Source organism: Amblyraja radiata, unplaced genomic scaffold (genome assembly GCF_010909765.2).
Source record: "Amblyraja radiata isolate CabotCenter1 unplaced genomic scaffold, sAmbRad1.1.pri S36, whole genome shotgun sequence".
Classification (NCBI taxonomy): Eukaryota; Metazoa; Chordata; class Chondrichthyes; order Rajiformes; family Rajidae; genus Amblyraja; species Amblyraja radiata.
In genome coordinates this window covers 769,517-786,030 of record NW_022630149.1, presented here as the reverse complement: position 1 = coordinate 786,030, position 16,514 = coordinate 769,517, and the positions used below count along the sequence as shown (strand labels likewise).

Sequence of the window (16,514 nt, the reverse complement as noted above, 5' to 3'; positions counted from 1 at the left end):
TTTCAATCCCATTGCTGTAAAGCACAGAGGTGTTTAACTCGAGCACACGGATCACATCAGCCAAGGATAGACACAAAGTGCTGGAGTAACTCAGCGGGTCAGGCAGCATCTCTGGAGAACATGGATGGGTGACGTTTCAGGTCGGGGCCCTTGAAGTTCTGGAGAAAAGCAGTCTGAAGTAGGGTCCTGACCCTAAATATCACCTATCCACATTCTTCAGAGATGCTGCCTGACCCGCTGAGTTACTCCAGCACTTTGTGTCGAACTTCGGTATAAACCAGACCTGCAGTTCTTCCTGAAACCCCGATGAATCTCCTCTCTTCTCCGTACAACACAGGTACTTGAGCAGAGAAGTGACATGAGAATTGCCTTCTTTTTACTCCAGCATATAGCGTGGAAACAGGCCCTTTGGCCTAACTTGCCCACACTGACCGACATCCCCCACCGACATTAATCCCACCTGCCGGCGTTTGCCCCACATCCTTAAATTCCCGGAGGTTGCAGGTGGTTGCCGGGGGTTGCAGGTAGTGGAAGCAGGTAGGGAGACTGACAAAAACCTCCGGGAACCGCACGGAAACCTTGGGTGGGGCGCAAAGTCTCCAGAGGTTTCCGTTCAGGTTTCCTAAGTGGGACAGGGGCATTTTAATCGCTGCAGTAGTCCCAGCCTCAACTACCTCCTCTGGCAGCTCGTCCCATACAACCACCACCCCTTGTTTATGAAAAAGTTACCCCTCAGATTCCTATTAAATCTTTCCCCCTTCACCTTAAACCCAGTTCCTCTGGTTCTCCATTCCCCGACTGGGCAAGAGACTCTGTGCATCTACCCGATCTATTCCTCTCATGATTTTATACATCTTTCATGAAAATTGTGTCTTTGTTTTGAAAACCAGCACCTGCAGTTGCTGTTTTAATGACCGGGACATGTCCTTTGTGTTATTAAGAGTTTAAGAAGGAACCGCAGATGCTGGAAAATCGAAGGTACACAAAAAAGCTGGAGAAACTCAGCGGGTGCAGCAGCATCTATGGAGCGAAGGAAATAGGCAACGTTTCGGGCCGAAACGTTGCCTATTTCCTTCGCTCCATAGATGCTGCTGCACCCGCTGAGTTTCTCCAGCTTTTTTGTGTACGTTCCTTTGTCTTCCTTTTCCTTTATTGACTTGGTTAGCTCTACTGACCTTAATGTGATTCCAAACCAAAGATAGTCTCAAAAAGCTGGAGTAACTCAGCGGGACAGGCAGCGTCTCTGGAGAGAAGGAATTGGTGACGTTTCGGGTCGAGACCCGATCTAAAACATCACCCGTCCTTCCCTCCAGAGATGCTACCTGTCCCGCTGAGTTACTCCAGCATTTTGTGTCTATCTTCGGTTTAAACCAGCATCTGCAGTTCCTTCACGCACACGTCATTGGAAAGCTCCTTGGCTTAGCCTTGTGTGCAGCAGCTGAATAAGCTGTCAGGGTAATTGAAAATGGCCGTGCCTAATCGCTTATTAGACTGAGCATACTTCAACCAAGTCAACATGGTTTTATGAAAGGTGGATCAGGTTTGACAGATTTGCTCAATTCTTTGAGGATTTTGCGGGGAGAGTTGTTAGTGGGGAGACTGTAGAAGGCATTTGACCAAGGGCCAACTAGAAGGCTGGTGCGTAGACACAAAATACCGGCCACTTAACCTGCAAACCTGTTCTCGATTCTACATCACCTGTCCATGTTCTCCAGAGACGCTGCCTGAAGTTACTCCAGCACTTTGCGTCCATCTTTGGTATAAACCCGTTCCTTGGTTCTAAATAATGGGGCACCTCGGGAATCAATTCTTGCCCCACAATTTCATACAACAAGTAATCCTCCGTCAGTTTCGCCACCTCCAACGTGACCCCACCACTCGCCACATCTTCCCATCTCCCCCCATGTCTGCCTTCCGCAAAGACCGCTCCCTCCGCAACTCCCTTGTCAATTCTTCCCTTCCCCCCCCGTACCACCCCCTCCCCGGGCACTTTCCGTTGCAACCGCAAGAAATGCAACACCTGTCCCTTTACCTCCCCCCCCATCGACTCCATTCAAGGACCCAAGCAGTCGTTCCAGGTGCGACAGAGGTTCACCTGTATCTCCTCCAACCTCATCTACTGCATCCGCTGCTCTAGATGTCAGCTGATCTACATCGGTGAGACCAAGCGGAGGTTGGGCGATCGCTTCGCCGAACACCTCCGCTCGGTCCACAAGAATCTGCCTGAACTCCCGGTGGCTCAGCACTTCAACTCCCCCTCCCATTCCCAATCCGACCTCTCTGTCCTGGGTCTCCTCCATTGCCAGAGTGAGCAACACCGGAAATTGGAGGAACCGCACCTCATATTCCGCTTGGGGAGTCTGCATCCTGCGGGCATGAACATTGAATTCTCCCAATTTTGTTAACCCTTGCTGTCTCCTCCCCTTCCTCAGCCTCGGGCTCCTCCCCCTCCTTTTTCCTTCCTTCTCCCCGCCACCGCCCATCAGTCTGAAGAAGGGTTTTGGCCCGAAACGTTGCCTATTTCCTTCGCTCCATAGATGCTGCTGCACCCGCTGAGTTTCTCCAGCATTTTTGTGTACCTTGCCCCACACTTGTTCTCTATTTCCATGAAAGAATTGGTGGAGGGAACAGCGTGCCGTGGTAAAAGATGCTTTGTGTAGGAAGGCAGTGCAGATGCTGGTCTACACCTGAAGATAGACTCAAAATGCTGGTGTAACTCAGCGGGACAGGCAGCATCTCCGGAGAGAAGGGATGGGTGACGTTTCGGGTCGAGTCCCTTCTTCAGACAGATGTCAGCGGGAGAGGGAGATATATAGATAAGGAAGTGTGAGGTGTGTAAACAGGTCAAAGGGGATGGAGATCAGGGAGAATGTAGAATAGATCATTGTTAGCTGGGAGAAGGTAACAACAAAGCAAACAGAGGTAAAATGTAAGCAGGGACAGTCAGACTAGTCGGGGAACTGGGAAGAGGGAGGGATGGAGCAGGGAAAGCGAGAATTTCTTGAAGTTAGAGATATCAATGTTCATACCGCTGGGGTGTTAGGTGCCCAAGCGAAATATGAGGTGCTGTTCCCCAGACTGGTGCTGGGCCTCACTCTGACAATGGTGGAGGCCCACCAGGACAGAAAGGTCAGTGTGGGAATGGGAGGGGGAGTTGAAGTATTTAGCAACTGGGAGATCAGGTAGGTTTAGGCGGACTGAGCGGAGGTGTTCAGCGATACGATCGCCGAGCCTGCGCTTGGTCTCACCGATGTGTTGGAGTCCACACCTGGAACAGCGGCTACAGTAGATGAGGTTGGAGGAGGTGCAAGTGAACCTCTGCCTCACCTGAAAAGACTGTTTGGGTCCTTGGACGGAGTCGAGGGGGGAGGTAAAGGGACAGGTGTTGCATCTCCTGCGGATGCAGGGGAACGTACATAGAAACATAGAAAATAGGTGCAGGAGGAGGCCATTCGGCCCTTCGAGCCAGCACCGCCATTCATTGTAATCATGGCTGATCGTCCCCAATCAATAACCCGCGCCTGCCTGGGGGAGGGGATAGTTTGGGTGGGAAGGGCCAGGGAGTTGCCGAGGGAACAATCTCTGCGGAAAGGGGTGGAGAGGTCGAAAACTCGGACGATTATGTGCTGTTGGGGTGAAAGGTGAGTTGAAGAGGGGACTCCGACCCGGTTACGACTGGGGGGGGGGGGGGGAGGGGGAGCAAGAGCAGAGCTGCGGGATATCGAGGAGGCCCTAGTGAGGTACTCATCTACGATGGGAGAGGGGAACCCCCTTTTCCAAAATAATGAGGACATCTCGGATGCCCTGGTATGGAACACCTCATCTTGGGCGCAGATGCGGCATAGACGGAGGAATTGGGAGTAGGGGATAGAGTCTTTACAGGAAGCAGGGTGGGGTGAAGTGTAGTCGAGATTGCTGTGCCAGTCAGTCGGTTTGTAATAGATGTCAGAGGAACTGCTAATGGAGTTTAATGTGGGGAGGTCCAAAGTCAAGCATCAACTGATTATTATCATCTTAAGTGGAGAGAGACTGCAAGTGAGTAAGGTACAAAGGGATCTGTTAGTTCTCGTGGCGTCTTAAAGTTGGCAGGCAGGTCCAACGAGTAGTTAATTGGGGAAATGGCATTACGACATTCATTGTGAAGGCTTTGGGGTTTAAAATAGAGGGAGTTTTTAGTGCAATAATGTAGGGTGTGGGCAAGGCCACGCCTGGAGTACTGTGAATAGAGGCACAAAAATGCTGGAGTATCTCAGCGGGTCAGGCAGCATCTCTGGAGAGAAGGATTGGGTTACGTTTCGGGTCTAGACCCTTCTTCAGGCTGTGAGTCAGGGGAAAGCAGGGATTCCTGAGATGGCAGGACTTTAATATGAAGAAAGACTGGATAGACTCGGCTTGTACACGCTAGAATTCAGAAGATTGAGGGGGGATCTTATAGAAACTTACAAAATTCTTAAGGGGTTGGACAGGCTAGATGCAGGAAGATTGTTCCCGATGTTGGGGCAGTCCAGAACTAGGGGTCACAGTTTAAGGATAAGGGGGAAATCTTTTAGGACCGAGATGAGAAAATCATTTTTTACAGAGAGAGTGGTGAATCTGTGGAATTATCTGCCACAGAAGGTAGTTGAGGCCAGTTCATTGGCTATATTTAAGAGGGAGTTAGATGTGGCCCTTGTGGCTAAAGGGATCAGGGGGTATGGAGAGAAGGCAGGTACAGGATACTGAGTTGGATGATCAGCCATGATCATATCGAATGGCGGTGCAGGCTCGAAGGGCCGAATGGCCTACTCCTGCACCTATTTTCTATGTTTCTATGAGAGGGAAACAAGAGTTCTGTGTACATTTATCATTTAAAAATAAATTGGATAGGTATATGGACGGGAAAGGAATGGAGGGTTATGGCCTGAGCGCAAGTAGATGGGACAAGGTGAGAGTAAGTGTTCGGCACGGACTAGAAGGGCCGAAATGGCCTGTTTCCCTGCTGTAATTGTTATATGGTTATATTTTATATGGTTACAGCTTGTATACTCTGGAGTTTAGAAGGATAAGAGGGGATCTTATTGAAACATATAAGAATATTAAGGTTTTGGACACGCTAGAGGCAGGAAACATGTTCCCGGTGTTGGGGGAGTCCAGAACCAGGGGCCACACAGTTTAAGAATAAGGGGTAGGCCATTTAGAACGATGAGGTAAATCTTTTTCACCCAGAGAGTTATGAATCTGTGGAATTCTCTGCCTCAGGAGGCAGTGGAGGCCAATTCTCTGGATGCTTTCAAGAGAGAGCTAGATAGGGCTCTTAAAGATAGCGGAGTCAGGGGATATGGGGAGAAGGCAGGAACGGGGTACTGAATGGGGATGATCAGCCATGATCACATTGAATGGAGGTGCTGGTTCGAATGGGCCGAATGGCCTACCCCTGCACCTATTGCCTGTTGTTCTATCTCGAAGAAAGCAACATTGTGGGCAGAACGGAGGAGCTTCACTGGGCTAATTACAAGGTTGTGAGGCCAAGTCCGACCAAGTAGGCCCCAAGCCTAGTCACGTGTGTGACCAAAAAGATGAAAAACTGTGGAATACCTCTCTTCTAATTCTGAAAGCATCACAGGTATATTGTTTTGTGCTGTATGTATATGATTCATATTTTTTTCCGAGTTTACCAAGCTAAATTTTTAACGCAATGATGACAATGTTTGTTTAAGGGCAGAGTTCAAATAGGGCTGGCCACGTGTGTGGGCCACACCGGAAACGCTTTTTTTTTTTAACAACTCAGTTTTATCTTGCAAACTCTGTGGATTTAAAAAAAAGCTGGAATGTTCATATCTTTAGCAGACACACATTATAGTTCTGTAGGTAGGAAAAATAGCAAGGAATAAGATTAATCTCTTACAAGAAATTCTTTGAACGTATGGTAGCGAATGGTATGTTAGCATTCATAGCAAAAGGATTTGAGTATAGGAGCAGGGAGGTTCTACTGCAGTTGTACAGGGTCTTGGTGAGACCACACCTGTGGTATTGCGTACAGTTTTGGTCTCCAAATCTGAGGAAGGACATTCTTGCCATAGAGGGAGTACAGAGAAGGTTCACCAGACTGATTCCTGGGATGTCAGGACCTTCATATGAAGAAAGACTGGATAGACTCGGCTTGTACTCGCTAGAATTTAGGAGATTGAGGGGGGATCTTATAGAAACTTACAAAATTCTTAAGGGGTTGGACAGGCTAGATGCAGGAAGATTGTTCCCGATGTTGGGGAAGTCCAGGACAAGGGGTCACAGTTTAAGGATAAGGGGGAAATCCTTTAAGACCGAGATGAGAAAAAAAATTTTCACACAGAGAGTGGTGAATCTGTGGAATTCTCTGCCACAGAGGTGGTTGAGGCCACAGTTCATTGGCTATATTTAAGAGGGAGTTAGATGTGGCCCTTGTGGCCAAAGGGATCAGGGGGTATGGAGAGAAGGCAGGTACGGGATACTGAGTTGGATGATCAGCCATGATCATATTGAATGGCGGTGCAGGCTCGAAGGGCCGGATGGCCTCTACTCCTGCACCTATTGTCTATGTAGCTATGTATCACTTTAGACACATGGTCACGTGTGTGACATGTTGGGTTCACTTTCCAAAATAATGGCAGTCATAGGAGGTGTATACAATCATGAGAGGAATAGATCAGGTAAACACGCAGAGTCTCTTGCCCTGAGTAGGGGAAATCGAGAACCAGTGGGCATAGGTTTAAGGTGAGGGTGGAAAGATTTAATGGGAACCTGAGGGGTAACTTTTTTTTTTACACAATACGGTGGTGGGTGTATGGAACGAGCTGCCAGATGTACTTTTATGTTTAGTTTCCTTTAGTTTGGAATTACAGCGCGGAAAGAGGCACAAGTGAGACCGCACCTGGAGTATTGTGTGCAGTATTTGTCCCCTAATTTGAGGAAGGACATTCTTGCTATTGAGGGAGGCTAGCGTAGGTTCACCAGGTTAATTCCCGGGAGGGCGGGACTGTCATATGTTGAAAGACTGGAGCGACTGGGCTTGTACACACTGGAGTTTAGAAGGATGAGAGGGCATCTTATTGAAACATATCAGATTATTAAGGGATTGGACACGCTAGAGGCAGGAAACGTTCCCGATGTTGGGGGAGTCCAGAACCAGGGGCCACAGTTTAAGAACAAGGGGTAAGCCATTTAGAACGGAGATGAGGAAAAACTGTTTCACCCAGAGAGTTATGAATCTGTGGAATTCTCTGCCTCAGAAGGCAGTGAAGGCCGGTTCTCTGGATGCTTTCAAGAGAGTTAGATAGAGTTCTTAAAGATAGCGGAGTCAAGGGATATGGGGAGAAGGCAGGAACGGGGTACTGATTGTGGATGATCAGCCACGATCACAATGAATAGCGGTGCTGGCTGGAAGGGCCGAATAGCCTAATCCTGCACCTATTGTCTATTGTCCATTGTCCTTCAGTCCACCGAGTCTACACCAATCAATGACACACACTATCCTACACACATTAGGGACAATTTTACAACTTTACCAAGTCTATTAACCTATAAACCTGTACGTCTTTGCAGTGTGGGAGGAAATCGGAGATTCCAGGGAAAACCCACGCAGGTCGCGGGCAGAACATACAAACTCCGTACAGACAGCACTCGTAGTCAGGATCGAACGCGTGTAAGGCAGCAACTCTACCACTGCGCGACTGTGCCACTCAAGTTGAAGCAGGTACTATCACAACGTTTAGGAATGGGATGGGTTTAGAGGGATATGGGCCAAACGCGGGCAGGTGGGTCTAGTGTAGATGGGGCATGTTGGCCGGTGTGGGCATATTTGGCCGAAGGGCCTGTTTCCACGCTGTATCACTATGTTGCCTGTGCAGGTGAGGCTCTTCATTCACTGCGAGTCCACGCTGAAATGTGCTCTCAGCGAAAAGGGTCAGCCTTAGCCCTGCTCCCCCATGAGGAACAAGCCTAGGTCCCTTTCAAACATGAACCATTCTACATTTCAATAGACAATAAGTGCAGGAGTAGAGGCCATTCATCCCTTCGAGCCAGAACCGCCATTCAATATGATCATGGCTGATCATCCACCATCCTTATGTGTAGGAAGGAACTAGACAGTCTGAAGAAGGGTCTCGACCCGAAACCAGGTACAGGATACTGAATTGGATGATCAGCCATGATCATATTGAATGGCGGTGCAGGCTCGAAGGGCCGAAGGGCCTACTCCTGCACCTATTTTCTATGTTTCTATGAAACGTCACCCATTCCCCCTCTGCCTGCCCCGCTGAGTTACTCCAGCTTTTTGTGTCTATCTTCGGTTTAAACCAGCATCTGCAGTTCCTTCTTACACGACACACTTAGATGCTGGTTTACACCGAAGATAGACACAAAATGCTGGAGTAATTCAGCGGGACAGACAGCATCTCTGGAGAGAAGGAATGGGTGACGTTTCGGGTCTGGACCTTTCTTCAGACGAAGGGTCTCAACCCGAAATGTCACTTCCCGACCTGTTCCTTCTCTTCACAGTTGCTGCTTGTCCCCGCTGAGCTACTCCAGCATTTTGTGTCTACGTTTCCTTATCTTCGTCTGCTTTCATCTGTCCTTTTCACATCTTACCCTTCCAGGAAACATGTCCCCGATGTTGGGGGGAGTCCAGAACCAGGGGGCCACAGTTTAAGAATAAGGGGTAAGCCATTTAGAACCGAGATGAGGAAAAACTTTTTCACACAGCGAGTCTGTGGAATTCTCTGCCTCAGAAGGCGGCGGGGGCCAATTCACTGGATGCTTTCAAGAGAGAGTTAGATAGAGTTAGAAAATAGGTGCAGGAGTAGGCCATTCGGCCCTTCGAGCTCTTAAAGATAGCAGAGTCAGGGGATATGGAGAGAAGGCAGGAACGGGGTACTGAGTGTGGATGATCAGCCATGATCACATTGAATGGCGGTGCTGGCTTGAAGGGCCGAATGGCCTCCTCCTGCACCTATTGTCGATTCTCTATTGTCTATGTCTCTCGACTTCCTCTCCCCTGAATCTCAGTCTGAAGAAGGGTCTCGACCCGAAACGTCACCCATTCCTTCTCTCCAGAGATGCTGCCTGTCCCGCTGAGTTACTCCAGTTCTTTGTGTCCATGCCCAGTAACTAACTCATTTGTCATTCTCCCTTTTGTTCTGCTCCCAGATTCAGTTAAAAACACAGGTTGTTTTCGAGCTGCAGCCAGCAAATCTCTTTTGATCAGTAACCCAACACCTGTGAGCTGATTCTGCCTGCTTCGCACGATCAGGTTCCCCTGCAAATCTTGCAGGTGTTGGATTGGTGCTGCCTCAAACCTTCACTTCTGCTTCTGACCTCCATCAGTGGTTACTGCCACCAGGTCTCTGCCAGGTTTATGAACATCTTGTGAGAAATCTCGAGCCCTGTTAACCATGGAGTGTTTCTCCTCCTCTCTTTCATGTTCTCTTTTACCCTTGCACTCTGTGTGTGTGTGTTGCACTGTGTGTGTGTGTGTGTGTGTGTGTGTGTGTGTGTGTGTGTGTGTGTGTGTGTAGGTCTATGTGAGTCTGTGTGTGTGTGTGTCTGTAGGTCTATGTGAGTGTGTGTGCGTGTGTGTCTCTGGGTCTATGTGTTTGTGTATGTGGGTCTGTTTGTGTGTGTCAGTGCGTGGGTCTGTGTGGGTGTGTGTGTGTGTGTGGGTCTGTGTGTGTGTGGGTCTGTGTGTGCGTGCGTGGGTCTGTGCGTGCGTGGGTCTGTGTGTGTGTGCGTGGGTCTGTGTGTGCGTGGGTCTGTGTGTGCGTGGGTCTGTGTGCGTGGGTCTGTGTGTGCGTGGGTCTGTGTGCGTGTGGGTCTGTGTGTGTGCGTGGGTCTGTGTGTGTGCGTGGGTCTGTGTGCGCGTGGGTCTGTGTGCGCGTGGGTCTGTGTGCGTGTGGGTCTGTGTGTGTGCGTGGGTCTGTGTGTGTGTGGGTCTGTGTGTGCATGCGTGGGTCTGTGTGCGTGTGGGTCTGTGTGTGTGCGTGGGTCTGTGTGTGTGCGTGGGTCTGTGTGTGTGTGTGGGTCTGTGTGTGTGTGGGTCTCTGTGTGTGTGGGTCTGTGTGTGTGCGTGGGTCTGTGTGTGAGTGGGTCTGTGTGCGTGGGTCTGTGTGTGCGTGGGTCTGTGTGTGTGGGTCTGTGTGTGCGTGGGTCTCTGTGTGTGTAGGTCTGTGTGTGCGTGTGTGGGTCTGTGTGTGCGTGCGTGGGTCTGTGTGTGCGTGGGTCTGTGTGTGCGTGGGTCTGTGTGTGTGTGGGTCTGTGTGTGTGCGTGGGTCTGTGTGTGTGCGTGGGTCTGTGTGTGTGTGTGTGGGTCTGTGTGTGTGCGTCTGTGTGTGTGCGTGGGTCTGTGTGTGTGCGTGGGTCTGTGTGTGTGTATGTGGGTCTGTGTGTGTGCGTGTGTGTGTGTGTGTGGGTCTGTGTGTGTGCGTGGGTCTGTGTGTGTGCGTGGGTCTGTGTGTGTGCGTGGGTCTGTGTGTGTGCGTGGGTCTCTGTGTGTGTGGGTCTCTGTGTGTGTGGGTCTGTGTGTGCGTGCGTGGGTCTGTGTGTGCGTGGGTCTGTGTGTGCGTGGGTCTCTGTGTGTGTGGGTCTGTGTGTGCGTGGGTCTGTGTGTGAGTGGGTCTGTGTGCGTGGGTCTGTGTGTGCGTGGGTCTGTGTGTGCGTGGGTCTCTGTGTGTGGGTCTCTGTGTGTGTGGGTCTGTGTGTGCGTGGGTCTCTGTGTGTGGGTCTGTGTGTGCGTGGGTCTCTGTGTGTGTGGGTCTGTGCGTGCGTGCGTGGGTCTGTGTGTGCGTGGGTCTGTGTGCGTGGGTCTGTGTGTGTGCGTGGGTCTGTGTGTGTGTATGGGTCTGTGTGTGTGTATGTGGGTCTGTGTGTGTATGGGTCTGTGTGTGTGCGTGGGTCTGTGTATGCGTGGGTCTGTGTGTGCGTGGGTCTGTGTGTGCGTGGGTCTCTGTGTGCGTGGGTCTGTGTGTGTGTGGGTCTGTGTGTGTGTGGGATTGTGTGTGTGTGGGTCTCTGTGTGTGTGGGTCTCTGTGTGTGGGGGTCTCTGGGTGTGTGGGTCTCTGTGTGTGTGGGTCTCTGTGTGTGTGGGTCTCTGTGTGTGTGGGTCTGTGTGTGTGTGCGTGGGTCTGTGTGTGGGTCTCTGTGTGCGTGGGTCTGTGTGTGCGTGGGTCTGTGTGTGCGTGGGTCTCTGTGTGTGTGGGTCTGTGTGTGCGTGGGTCTCTGTGTGCGTGAGTCTCTGTGTGCGTGGGTCTCTGTGTGTGTGGGTCTCTGTGTGTGTGGGTCTCTGTGTGTGTGAGTCTGTGTGTGCGTGGGTCTCTGTGTGTGTGGGTCTCTGTGTGTGTGGGTCTCTGTGTGTGTGGGTCTGTGTGTGTGGGTCTGTGTGTGTGGGTCTCTGTGTGCGTGGGTCTGTGTGCGTGGGTCTTGGTGTGCGTGGGTCTCGGTGTGCGTGGGTCTGTGTGTGCGTGGGTCTGTGTGTGTGGGTCTCTGTGTGTGTGGGTCTCTGTGTGCGAGTGTCACTCTGTGCGCATGTGTCACTCTGTGTGCGTGGGTCTCTGTGTGTGGGTCTGTGTGTGCGTGGGTCTGTGTGTGTGTGCGTGGGTCTGTGTGTGCGTGGGTCTCTGTGTGCGTGGGTCTCTGTGTGTGTGGGTCTCTGTGTGTGGGTCTCTGTGTGCGTGGGTCTGTGTGTGTGTGGGTCTGTGTGTGTGGGTCTGTGTGTGTGTGGGTCTCTGTGTGTGTGGGTCTCTGTGTGTGTGGGTCTCTGTGTGTGTGGGTCTGTGTGTGTGTACGTGGGTCTCTGTGTGTGTGGGTCTCTGTGTGCGTGGGTCTCTGTGTGCGTGGGTCTCTGTGTGCGTGGGTCTGTGTGCGTGGGTCTCTGTGTGCGTGGGTCTGTGTGTGTGTGGGTCTGTGTGCGTGGGTCTGTGTGTGTGTGCGTGGGTCTGTGTGTGCGTGGGTCTGTGTGTGTGTGCGTGGGTCTGTGCGCATGTGTCACTGTGTGTGTGGGTCTCTGTGTGTGTGGGTCTGTGTGTGCGTGGGTCTCTGTGTGCGTGGGTCTCTGTGTGTGTGGGTCTGTGTGTGTGTGGGTCTGTGTGTGTGTGGGTCTGTGTGTGTGTGGGTCTCTGTGTGTGTGGGTCTCTGTGTGCGTGGGTCTCTGTGTGTGTGGGTCTGTGTGTGCGTGGGTCTGTGTGTGTGGGTCTGTGTGTGCGTGGGTCTGTGTGTGCGTGGGTCTGTGTGCGAGTGTCACTGCGCATGTGTCACTCTGTGTGTGTGGGTCTGTGTGTGCGTGGGTCTGTGTGTGCGTGGGTCTGTGTGTGCGTGGGTCTGTGTGTGCGTGGGTCTCTGTGTGTGTGGGTCTCTGTGTGCGTGGGTCTCTGTGTGCGTGGGTCTCTGTGTGTGGGTCTCTGTGTGGGTCTGTGTGTGTGGGTCTGTGTGTGCGTGGGTCTGTGTGTGCGTGGGTCTGTGTGTGCGTGGGTCTCTGTGTGCGTGGGTCTGTGTGTGTGTGTGTGGGTCTGTGTGTGTGTGTGGGTCTGTGTGTGTGGGTCTCTGTGTGTGTGGGTCTCTGTGTGGGTCTGTGTGTGTGTGTGGGTCTGTGTGTGTGGGTCTCTGTGTGTGTGGGTCTCTGTGTGGGTCTGTGTGTGTGTGTGGGTCTGTGTGTGTGGGTCTCTGTGTGGGTCTGTGTGTGTGCGTGGGTCTGTGTGTGTGTGGGTCTGTGTGTGTGGGTCTGTGTGTCTGTGTGTGTGGGTCTGTGTGTGTGTGGGTCTGTGTGTGTGGGTCTGTGTGTCTGTGTGTGTGGGTCTGTGTGTGTGTGTGTGGGTCTGTGTGTGCGTGGATTATTTCCCGTCTCCTTTGACAACTGCTGTGCTTGTGTTGTTTACAAAGCAGCATGTTTATTTGCCTGTGTGTTTGTTCTTGTTTTGGGGATATAATTACTGGGGTAATGGTTTGGATCTGTGTCATGCGAGTGTGGACAGGCTGTGTTTTGTTTCTGGGCTGCACGAGTAGTCTTCCTGGCAATATATTTGTGCGTTTAGCTAAATATGTTTTTCATTCTGTGTGCCAATCACTCTGGTTTTCATACTTAGTTGAATGTGTGCTTTCTTCTTTTACCATTGCACATTTTGTTTTAGCGCACTGTGTCCAACTATTCTGGACCTCTGTGTCTGCTTTACAGTAGACCTCTGTGTCCTCTGGTTTACTTTGGAAGCTGTGCCCTCTAATTTACTTCAGTCAGCTGTGACCTCTTGTTTATTTGGGACCTTTGTGTCCCTGACTTATTTTGTACCGTTGTGCCCTCTATATTACTGTGGACTGCTGTTCCCTCTACTGTGGACTGCTGTGCCCTCTACTGTGGACTGCTGTGCCCTCTACTGTGGACTGCTGTGCCCTCTACTGTGGACTACTGTGCTCTCTATATTACTGTGTCCTCTACTGTGGGCTACTGTGCCCTCTATATTACTGTGAACTACTGTGGACCACTGTGCCCTCTATATTACTGTGGACTGCTGTGCCCTCTAGTCATAGAGTGATACAGTGTGGAAACAGGCCCTTCGGCCCAACTTGCCCACACCGGCCAACAATGTCCCAGCTACACTAGTCCCATCAGCATGCGCTTGGTCCATATCCCTCCAAACCTGTCCCATCCATGTCCCTGTCCAACTGTTTCTTAAACGATGGGATCGTCCCAGCCTCAACTACCTCCTCTGGCAGACAAAATTGCTGGAGAAACTCAGCGGGTGCAGCAGCACCTATGGAGTGAAGGAAATAGGCAACGTTTCGATCCGAAACGTTGCCTATTTCCTTCGCTCCATAGATGCTGCTGCACCCGCTGAGTTTCTCCAGCACTTTTGTCTACCTACGATTTTCCAGCATCTGCAGTTCCTTCTTAAACACCTCCTCTGGCAGCTCGTTCCATACACCCACCACCCTCTGTGTGTGAACAAGTTACCCCTCAGATTCCTATTAAATCTTTCCCCCTTCACCTTGAACCTATGTCCTCTGGCCCTCGATTCCCCTACTCTGGGTAAACGACTCTGTGCATCTGCCCGATCTATTCCTCTCATGATTTTATACACCTCTATAAGATCTCCCCTCATCCTCCTGCGCTCCATGGAATAGAGACCCAGCCTACTCAACCTCTCCCTGCAGCTCACACTCTCTAGTCCTGGCAACATCCTCCTTTACTGTGGACTGCTGTGTCCTCTAGTTTACTGTGGACTGCTGTGTCCTCTAGTTTACTGTGAACTGCTGTGCCCTCTACTGTGCATTGGTATGTCCTCTATTTTATTTTGGACATCGTGCCCACTGGTTTACTTTGCACGTTTAGCGGACGTTTTGGTCCACGTATCGGGTCCAGTGTGCCATCTATATTTTAATTCCGCTGTGAGCTTTTAAAAAAAAACCTTGTACGTTTATTGCAACACCTCCTCCTCCTGCTCGCCCCCCCCCCCAACACACAGCACAGACTGTCCCGGAGATGAGGCGCAGTGGATGTGGCTGGTGGACTGTGTCGTTGTACGCCAGACACCTGGGATTTGTAGCAATTATCAACAGGTTTCATACCTTCTGTGCTGTCATTCGAAAGGGACGAAATGCAGATCAGTTGAGTTTATTGTCACGTGTACCGAGGTCAAAGGGAAATGCGTTTGTTGCGTGCTAACCAGTCGGCATAAGAAGGGTCTCGACCCCAAAAGTCACCCATTCCTCCTCTCCCAAGGGTCGCCAACGTTCCCACTCCCAAATAAGGGACAAACGGTCAAAATAAGGGACATAATCCCCAACAGCAATTCGTTGACCGACTGGGCCGTGGCTGGGTGGATGATGAGTTGGCCCCGGGTGCTGGGCTGGACTGTACACAAAGCCCAGCCGGCGGGCCAGCTGAGGAGTTTTGGCCCGGAGGCCGCCCGCACAGTCCGGCGCTCCGTCCAACTCATGAACCGATGATCGGCCGTGAGAAAGAGGGGTGGTGGTGGTGTCGGTGGTCAGCGAAGGTCCGAAGGTCGGACAGGTGGCCGGGCTGCCGACCGACCGACGGGGCCACGGGCGAGACGCTGCTGCTGTTGCTGCTGCTGCTGCACTCCATGGGCTGCACTACGTCGGGACGGGTGAGGCGGGGCCGGACGCAGCGCTCTGACCCGACAGTCCCCTCGACCCGAGTAGTAGCGGTCAAATACGGGACAAGGGCGGTCCCGTATAGGACAAACCAATGTAGCCCAATATACGGGATGTCCCAGCTAATACGGGACAGTTGGCAACCATATTCTTCCAGAGATGCGCCATGTCCCGCTGAATAACTCCAGCGTTTTGTGTTTATCTTCAGCATAAGGATAACCCCTGATTACAATCGGGCCATTCACAGTGCACAGATACATCTATTTATTTATTTATTTATTTATTTATTTATTCTGAACAAGTAAAGACATTAACGACATTAATATTAACAAAATCGAAATTATCAAACAATTGGACATTACAATCAATATTTACAAAGCAATGAGAAGAACAAAATCAAAGTTCCATGTCCAACTCTGTGTCTGTACAAGCTCGAAAAGGAGTGAGAAGAAGAATAACTTATTAAATCTCACCCCTTTTCCCCAACACTTCTACCATATTTAAAAATCAATTCATTACTAATAATAATACTACCCTAGGCAATTTCCCGTAATACCTACAGACATATATATACATACAACTATTATGTACATACAAACTTCATAACTGAAGTACCCAAACATAAGTAAACAATAGTAAAGCAATAGATAAACACTAACCCCCACTTGTCAACCATCCCCTCCATCCCTGTACCCCTTGAGAATTATTTTTTTATATATCATTTTAAAAGATATACATGATAAGGGAATGAAGTTTAGTGCAAGGTGAAGCCAGTAATGCCTGATCAAAGATAGTCCGAGGGTCACCAGTGAGGTGGATAGTAGTTCAGTTGTCGGTGGGAAGATTCAGTTGCCTGATAACAGCTGGGAAGCAACTGCCCCAAAATCTGAAGGTGTGCGTTTCACCTCTGCACCTTTTGAAGAATTCACAGCAAATAGTTTTTTTAAATCAGTTTAATCAACGCAAACTTCCGGAGTGACTCAGCGGGTCAGGCAGCGTCTCGGGAGAAAAGGAATAGGTGACGTTTTGGGTCGAGACCCTTCTTCGGACTCGACTCGACCCTAAATGCCACCAATTTGTATTCTCCTGAGATGCTGCCTGACCCGCTGAGGTACTCCAGCTTTTTGTGTCACTCTTTGGTTTAAAGCAGCATCTGCAGTTCCTTCCTTCATTATTAATCGTGTTGGTTGGGACCCTTGCTATTGAGGGAATGCAGCGTAGGTTCACTAGGTTAATTTCCTGCCTCTAGCTTGTCTAAACCCTTAACAATCTTATATATTTCAATAAGATCCCCTCCCTTCCTTCTAAACTCCAGAGTGTACAAGCCCAGCTGCTCCATTCTCTCAGCATATGACAGTCCCGCCATCCCGGGAATTAACCTTGTAAACCTATGCTGTACTCCCTCA

General features: G+C 50.6%; 1 protein-coding gene across 4 annotated transcripts in view; it reads left to right on the top strand.

Annotated features, from left to right (window-relative positions):
• mgat1 (alpha-1,3-mannosyl-glycoprotein 2-beta-N-acetylglucosaminyltransferase) overlaps positions 1-16,514 on the top strand; it is a 46,582-nt gene that overhangs the window by 18,693 nt on the left and 11,375 nt on the right. Inside the window, exon 1 of one of the 4 annotated variants that reach the window (XM_033016288.1) lies at positions 7,667-7,708. The exons of 2 other annotated variants lie outside the window; for them this stretch is intronic. The gene's annotated coding sequence lies outside the window, so the exon portion shown is untranslated. Of the gene's footprint in view, positions 1-7,666; positions 7,709-16,514 lie in introns of those variants that run through there. One more of the 4 variants, XM_033016291.1, reaches the window with a different exon arrangement.